The sequence below is a fragment of the Procambarus clarkii genome, chromosome 16 (assembly GCF_040958095.1).
Source record: "Procambarus clarkii isolate CNS0578487 chromosome 16, FALCON_Pclarkii_2.0, whole genome shotgun sequence".
NCBI classification, from domain to species: Eukaryota; Metazoa; Arthropoda; class Malacostraca; order Decapoda; family Cambaridae; genus Procambarus; species Procambarus clarkii.
The window spans coordinates 31,101,260-31,107,836 of NC_091165.1; the positions used below are offsets into that span (position 1 = coordinate 31,101,260).

General features: G+C 49.4%; 1 long non-coding RNA gene across 2 annotated transcripts; it reads left to right on the forward strand.

Annotated features, from left to right (window-relative positions):
• The first annotated feature begins 1,367 nt into the window (after window positions 1–1,367).
• Window positions 1,368–6,239, forward strand: LOC138365200 (uncharacterized). 2 transcript variants are annotated; one of them, XR_011228766.1, is made up of 2 exons: window positions 1,368–1,754; window positions 4,742–6,239. It is a non-coding gene; the product is annotated as an uncharacterized lncRNA (long non-coding RNA). The 2 variants fall into 2 exon arrangements; XR_011228765.1 differs by having other exon boundaries at window positions 5,830–6,239.
• Window positions 6,240–6,577: the final 338 nt, after the last annotated feature.

The following is a 6,577-nucleotide window of genomic DNA, read 5'->3' on the forward strand; positions in this document are numbered from 1 at the left end:
CAAAAGTAAAAACAAAATTATTTGAGTATCCCACTAGAAATGTACACTGCTTTAACACTGCAACAGTGTTATTAAGTAAATACCGGGCATAACTGGAGCTGGACTATGTAACAAATTAATCTTAGAAACTTAAATAATATAAATAACATAGCGAGGCCAAAACAGTAAGAAAGGCATGAGGCGTAAGCAGTGCTAGAAACAGAGAATAAATAGCGGAGTAAATACAAGACAAACTGAAACTGAACAAGTAAATAGCTTAAGACCGTATTATAATATACTTGTATTTAAGCTGAACAAATAAAAGATATAATATACTTGTATTTAAGCTGAACAAATAAAAGAGTAAACAGTGATAATCATGGATAATTTGGGTAGATTAAAGCAGGACTATACAAGGTATAGGATGGTTAGGTTGAACAGTAATATATGCATGGTATAGTTTGGATAGATTAAAATTGTAAAGTTCATGGGATAGATTGGTTAATTAAACAGTACTTATTCATGGAATAGATGGTCTAGAGTAAACCAATAATAGTCTCAAAAGTGAAAACAAAATTATTTGCATATCCCACGGTAATGGACACTGCCTTAACGCTGCAACAGGAATAGTAAGTAAATACAAGGCATAACTGAAAGCTGAACAAAGTAATAAAATAATTTAGGGAACTTAAATAAATGATAACATGGCGTAGCTCACCCAAACCGACAGACCGCTCTACGGCATGCGCCTACCCTGGAGGAGTAGAACAGAACAGTGAGAACGGGAGGGGAATAATATATTCTAATAATAGAATAAGACCGTAATATAATGTACTTGCATATAAGCTGAACAAATAAAAGAAACAGTGGTAATCATGGGAAGATTTGGTAGCTTAAAGCGGGATTAATCAAGGGATAGGATGGTAGGTTAAGCAGTAATGTGCATGGTATGGTTTGGATAGCGTAAAACTGTAATGTTCAAGGGATGGAATGGTTATTAAAACAGTATTAATCAAGGGAGAATGGCTAGCCTAGCAATAATATTCTCAAAAGTGAAACAAAATTAGTTGAGTATCCCACAGCAATGGACACTGCATTAACGCTGCTAGAGGAATAGTAAGTAAATACAAGGCATACTTTACCAGTTATACCCATTGACCCTATTTTGTGTTCTATCACTCCATGGTCACATTTGCCGAATGTCTTTGCAAAGTCTGTGTATACAACATCTGCATTCTGTTTTTCTTCTAATGCCTCAGTGATTTTGTTATAATAGTCAAGTAGCTGTGAGAGGCATGATCTTTCCGCTCTAAATCCATGTTGGCCTGGATTGTGGAGGTCATTGGTTTCCATGAATCTAGTTACCTGACTCCTGATCACTCTTTCAGATATGGCCCACTGCCTTTTGACGAAAGGCGGTGGAGTTTCTGACGGGGGAAGGAAGAGACAATTGCGCATCGCGTCCCGCAGGCGTGGTGCGGCCAGCCTGGGTGGCATAAAAGGCGCGGGAAGTCAGGTCCCGCTCTCACTCCCTCTCCCGACCAGGTCCAAGATTCACGAAGCGGCTCCACGCTCAGCACCACGCCTCATCGACACGTGGGCCAGTACCCTTACCACTTCTACGTTTTGTTTACTGTGTACACGGGATTTCTCAAGCAATCGGACTCCCTCTCCGCTACTATGGTCCCACAACTGATATTCTCCGATCCTTTGGGGCCTTCCACATCCCAGGCCGGTACCGCAGGGGCCCCCTGCCCTACCCAGCAAACCCTAAGGTAAGAGAGTTTCCTGTACAAGTTAGTCAGGACTACCCCCAGTGCTGGCGTGTGTTTGCGCCGTCCCTCGCGGCCCGTTCGTTCCGCTTAGCTAGTTCCCTAGGGCCTTCCGCCTGCTTGCCTCCCTGGGGTTGCTGGCGTTCCTCCAGGTCGGGACTGGTGCGCTGGTTATCTGCGGCGACTTCATGTGGCCTGGTTTCGGTGGTCCTGTGCCCTGGGGCCCGGCCCTATTGCGTGCTCGGTGGACCATTCGTCCCAGGTGTGCCCTCCCCGGTTTGCTGTGCCCCTAGGCTTGCCCTAGGGGCCATGTTTCGCCCGCGCGGCCAGGCTCCTTCTGTGGTCTGGCATCGCCCTCTGTGGCGACGCCACGCGGCGGTTTCCGGGGTTCTGAGCCCTGGGGCCCAAGCCCGGTAGGCGGCGCCCACGTGGCTTTGAGCTCGGTGAAGCACTCGCCCCAAGGATGCCCTTCGTTTCCTTCCCCGTCCCAGGTGTTTTCCCCGGAACCTGGTTTGTTGCGCCCTCTTGGCTTGGCCCTAGGGGCCAGGGTTCGTGATGCACTTGGACATGCGTGACCGGCCAGGTTCCCTGCGAGCGTCCTGGCGTCACCCTGGTGGCGACGCCTCCTGGCCGGGTTTTTAGTTGTCTTTGTCCCTAGGGCCCGACCCTAGGGGCCCATGCCAAGGACGGCATCACCCACGTGGCATGGAGCTCCAGGAGCGCTTGCCTTGGGCTGTGTTCACTTCCTTCCTGTCCTTCTCCCCTTTCGCCCTCGGGCAGGAGACGCCCTTGTGGCGGCGGTGCCCCGGTGGGTAGGCCCAACACTTTCTTGTTATTGGCTGACTTGCGTCAGCCGGTGTCGTCCGGCATGTTCTTCTGATGTTTGTCTGGACGGTGATGCCCTGCTTGTTCGTCCCAGTTGTTTGTCCGTCCGGTGTTGCTCGTTTTGTCCGTATCTAGGCGTTTTGCCTGGCTGGGGTAGATCAGCCTGTTCGTTCCTAGACGTTAGTCTGGCTGGTGTAGCACAGCCTGTTTGTCCCTGTAGTTTGTCTGGCTGGTGTAACCCAGCCTGTTCGTCCTAGACGTTTGTCTGGCTGGTGTAGCCCAGCCTGTTCGACCTAGACGTTCGTCTGGCTGGTGTAGCCCAGCCTGTTCGTCCTAGACGTTTGTCTGGCTGGTGTAGCCCAGCCTGTTTGTCCTAGAAGTTTGTCTGGCTGGTGTAGCCCAGCCTGTTTGTCCTAGAAGTTTGTCTGGCTGGTGTTGCCCAGCGTATTCGTCCCTAGACGTTTGTCTGGCTGGTGTAGCCCAGCTTGTTCGTACTAGACGTCTGTCTGGCTGGTGTAGCCCAGCCTGTTCGTCCCTAGACGTTTGGCCGCTTGGTGTAGCCCAGCTTGTTCGTCCCAGTTGTTGTCTGGCCGGAGTAGGCCAGCTTGTTCGCCCCAGACGTTTGTCTGGCTGGTGTAGCCCAGCTCGTTTGCCCAGACGTTTGTCTGGCTGGTGTAGCCCAGCTCGTTCGCCCAGACGTTTGTCTGGCTGGTGTAGCCCAGCTCGATTCGCCCCAGACGTTTGTCTGGCTGGTGTAGCCCAGCTCGATTCGCCCCAGACGTTTGTCTGGCTGGTGTAGCCCAGCTCGTTCGTCCCAGACGTTTGTCTGGCTGGTGTAGCCCAGCTCGTTCGCCCCAGACGTTTGTCTGGCTGGTGTAGCCCAGCTCGTTCGCCCAGACGTTTGTCTGGCTGGTGTAGCCCAGCTCGTTCGCCCAGACGTTTGTCTGGCTGGTGTAGCCCAGCTCGTTCGTCCCAGACGTTTGTCTGGCTGGTGTAGCCCAGCTCGTTCGCCCCAGACGTTTGTCTGGCAGGTGTAGCCCAGTTCGTTCGTCCCAGACGTTTGTCTGGCTGGTTTAGCCTGCTTGTTCGTCCCAGTCGTTCGTCTGGCTGTTGAAGCCAGTCTGTTCGTCCCAGTTGTTTGCCTGGCTGGAGTAACCCAGCTTGTTCTTCCCAGTCGTTTGTCTGGCTGTTGAAGCCCAGCGTGTTCGTCCCAGTTGTTTGTCCGGTCGGTGTAGCTCAGCTTGTTTGTCCCAGTCGTTTGCCTGGCTGGTGTAGCCCAGCTTGTTCGTCTCAGCTGTTTGTCTGGCTGGCGCAGCCCTGCTTGCTCGTCACAGACGTTTTTTCTGGCCGGTGGAGCCCGGCTTGTTCGTACACGGATGTTCAGTCTCATCCGGTGATGGTGTAGCCCGGTGTAGCCCGATCTGTTCGTACCCAGTCGTCTGGGATGGCCGGTGTATCCCGGCTTGTTCGTACCCAGTCGTTTGGGCTGGCCGGTGTATCCCGGTTTGTTCGTCCCCAGGTGTTTGCTGGCCCCGGTGTCCCACGTTATGTTCGCCCCAGCCGTTTGGCCTGGTCGGGGTAGACCGGCCCGTTTGTACCTTGACGTCTCGTCCACTCGGTAGCCGCCTGTTGTTCCTGCACGTACACGTTCCCTCCTGTTTCCCTGTCCTGTCCTCCAGCGCAGGCGCATGCCGTCAGGCGGTCTGTCCGCTTGGGTGGGCTATGTTATGTTATTATCTTTTATTTAAGTTTCTAAATTAATTATTGCATTGTTCAGCTTAGTTATGCCTTGTATTTACTTACTATTCCTCTAGCAGCGTTAATGCAGTGTCCATTGCTGTGGGATACTCAACTAATTTTGTTTCACTTTTGAGAATATTATTGCTAGGCTAGCCATTCTCCCTTGATTAATACTGTTTTAATAACCATTCCATCCCTTGAACATTACAGTTTTACGCTATCCAAACCATACCATGCACATTACTGCTTAACCTACCATCCTATCCCTTGATTAATCCCGCTTTAAGCTACCAAATCTTCCCATGATTACCACTGTTTCTTTTATTTGTTCAGCTTATATGCAAGTACATTATATTACGGTCTTATTCTATTATTAGAATATATTATTCCCCTCCCGTTCTCACTGTTCTGTTCTACTCCTCCAGGGTAGGCGCATGCCGTAGAGCGGTCTGTCGGTTTGGGTGAGCTACGCCATGTTATCATTTATTTAAGTTCCCTAAATTATTTTATTACTTTGTTCAGCTTTCAGTTATGCCTTGTATTTACTTACTATTCCTGTTGCAGCGTTAAGGCAGTGTCCATTACCGTGGGATATGCAAATAATTTTGTTTTCACTTTTGAGACTATTATTGGTTTACTCTAGACCATCTATTCCATGAATAAGTACTGTTTAATTAACCAATCTATCCCATGAACTTTACAATTTTAATCTATCCAAACTATACCATGCATATATTACTGTTCAACCTAACCATCCTATACCTTGTATAGTCCTGCTTTAATCTACCCAAATTATCCATGATTATCACTGTTTACTCTTTTATTTGTTCAGCTTAAATACAAGTATATTATATCTTTTATTTGTTCAGCTTAAATACAAGTATATTATAATATGGTCTTAAGCTATTTACTTGTTCAGTTTCAGTTTGTCTTGTATTTACTCCGCTATTTATTCTCTGTTTCTAGCACTGCTTACGCCTCATGCCTTTCTTACTGTTTTGGCCTCGCTATGTTATTTATATTATTTAAGTTTCTAAGATTAATTTGTTACATAGTCCAGCTCCAGTTATGCCCGGTATTTACTTAATAACACTGTTGCAGTGTTAAAGCAGTGTACATTTCTAGTGGGATACTCAAATAATTTTGTTTTTACTTTTGAGATTATTATTGTTTGAATTATTCTATACTATACCACGATTAATACTGTCTTAATATAAACAAACTATACAATGAGTAATACGGTCTTATTATAACCAAACTATACCATGAATATTACTGTTCAATCTATACATGAATATTACTCTCTTAATCTATTTTAACTGCTCAGAGTTTATTACATTGGTTTTATTACGATAGCATTGGCTATGTCCGGTATTCTCAATCACTATGGACACTTAACTTTACCTTGCTTTTGTCTACTTGTGTATGTGACGGTTGCCGGTGCGGCAGCTGGGCCTCCCTGCCTGTTTTCCCCCGTTAGACCTGTCGATGCTTACTTTTTCATTTTCCGCAGTGGCGAGAAGCCGGATCACGCAGCAACTGCAACACGGAAGAGGGCTCGGGCGACGTCGCGTGAGGACAACAGCGCAGTGGGGTGAGGACGCAGCCGGCCTTCGCTTCGCCTCCCCCCCTCGGGGGCCTCCTCGGGCGGCTCTGATGTGCACGGCGACCACACTTCCCAGAGGCCACTGCCGGCAAAGCGGCGGGTGGCACAGCGTCGCAGCCTCCACCTTTTTCGGCCGACGATTGGACGACGCTGCAGGCGCCCATCGCGCAGGCTCGGGGGCCCTCTCATGTCACAAGCCTTCAGGGCATGGGAACCACCGAGGCAGACCCTGCCGCGGCTGCTACAGCCGCCCCTGCCCCCCACCTTCACCGACCGTCGCCCACGGGCCAAGGCCAGGGGGCATAAGTCGAGGCGATGTGCGAGCTCCTCCAGTTTGTCCTCCTTCCTTCCTAGTTTTGTAGCGTAGTTGCTCTGCCTCCCTGAGGTTTCCCTCGCGGCCAGTGGGCACTCGCCCTTCGGGGGGGGGTCCGGCCTGCTGGCCTGCGGGGTGGGGGTGCAGCGCCCGTCCCCAAGTGTTCCGCTGTCCGCAGCTACTACTTTGACTTTACAGACATTCTACTAGTAAGCCCTACCTTGTCAGGTAATTCCTTCCTTGGCGGCTCGGCCTCTGGCCTGGGGTTATTTTCTTCTCCAAATACATATCAGGCTTCCCCAGTCACTATGTTTTCTGCAGCCTGATTATTCTCCAGCTAGG